Source organism: Hordeum vulgare, chromosome 3H (assembly GCF_904849725.1).
Source record: "Hordeum vulgare subsp. vulgare chromosome 3H, MorexV3_pseudomolecules_assembly, whole genome shotgun sequence".
In the NCBI taxonomy this organism is placed as follows: domain Eukaryota; kingdom Viridiplantae; phylum Streptophyta; class Magnoliopsida; order Poales; family Poaceae; genus Hordeum; species Hordeum vulgare.
The window spans coordinates 491,580,040-491,581,873 of NC_058520.1; positions in this window are offsets into that span (position 1 = coordinate 491,580,040).

The following is a 1,834-nucleotide window of genomic DNA, read 5'->3' on the forward strand; positions in this document are numbered from 1 at the left end:
GAGAGATGTACTTTTTGAGTGGGAGTTCTTAAGTAATACGATTAATTGAACTAATTGTCGTGAACATAGTCTAATGGTCTTTGCGATTTACGATGTAGCTTGCGCTATAGCTCTACTGTTTTTATATGTTCCTAGAGAAAATTTAGTTGAAAGTTGATAGTAGCAAACTTTGAAGAGGATTGTCCTCGTTGCTGCGCAGAAGGCTTATGTCCTTAATGCACCACTCGGTGTGCTGCACCTCGAGCGTCGTCTGTGGATGCTGTGAACATCCGACATACACGTTTCTGATGACTACACGATAGTTCAGTGCAAATTGTTAATGGCTTAGAAGCAAGGCACCGAAGACATTTTGAAACGTTACGGAACATAAGTGATGTTCTAGAGAGATGAAATTGTGATTTCATGCTCGTGCCCTTGTTGAGAGGTACGAGACCTCCGACAAGATTCTTTGTCCACAAAGTAAAGGAGAAAAGCTCAATCGTTGAGCGTGTGCTCAGATTGTCTGAGTACGACAATCACTTGAATCAAGTGGGAGTTAATCTTCCAGATGAGATAGTGATGGTTCTCCAAAGTCACTGCCACCAAGCTATGAGAGCTTCGTGATGAACTATAATATATCAAGGATAGATACAATGATCCTTGAGCGATTCGCGATGTTTGACACTGCGAAAGTAGAAATCAAGAAGGAGCATCAATAGTTGATGGTTTGTAAAACCACTAAGTTTCAAGAAAGGCAAGGGCTAGAAGGGACACTTCGTGAAACGGCAAAACAGTTGTTGCACTAATGAAGAGACCCAAGATTAAACCCAAACCCGAGACTCTAAGTGCTTCTGTAATGAGGGGAACAGTCACTGAGGCGGAGCAACTCTAGATACTTGGTAGATAAGAAGGCTGGCAAAAGTTGAAAGAAGTATATTTGATATACATGATGTTGATGTGTACTTTACTAGAACTCCTAGTAGCACGAGGGTATTGGATACCGGTTTGGTTGCTAAGTGATTAGTAACACAAAATGAAAGCTACGGCATAAACGGAGACTAGCTAAAGGCGAGGTGACGATACGTGTTGGAAGTGTTTCCAAGGTTGATATGATCAAACGTCGCACACTCCCTCTACCATCGGGATTGGTGTTAAACCTGAATAATTGTTATTTGGTGCTTGCATTAAGAATGAACATGATTGGACCGTGTTTATTGCAATACGATTATTCATTTAAAGAGAATAATGGTTACTCTATTTGCTTGAATAATCACCTTCAATGGTTTATTGACTCTCGATCGTAGTGTTACACATGTTCATGATATTGGTGCCAAAAGATACGAGGTAATGATGATAGTACCACTTACTTGTGGCACTGCCGCTTGAGTCATGTTGTTATAAATTGCATGAAGAGGCTCCATGCTGATGGATCTTTATACTCACTTGATTTTGAATCACTAGTGACCTGCAAATCATACCACATGAGCAAGGCCTTGTTTTCATTGAGATGAAACAAGATAGTAACTTGTTGGAAGTGATACATTTTGATGTATGCAGTCCAATGGGTGCTGAGGCACGCAGTGGATATCATTATGTTCTTACTTCAATGACGATTTGAGTAGATACAAGAGTATTTACTTAATGAGTCACAAGTCTGAAATATTGAAAAGTTCAATTCTGTTTCAGGAGTGAAGTTCGTCGTAACAAGAGGATAAACTGTCTACGATATGATCATAGAAATGAATATCTGAGTTACGAGTTTTGGTACGCAGTTAAGACAATGTGGAAATTGTTTCGCAGTTCATGCCACCTCGAACATCATAGTGTGATGATGTGTCTGAACGTCATAGCCACA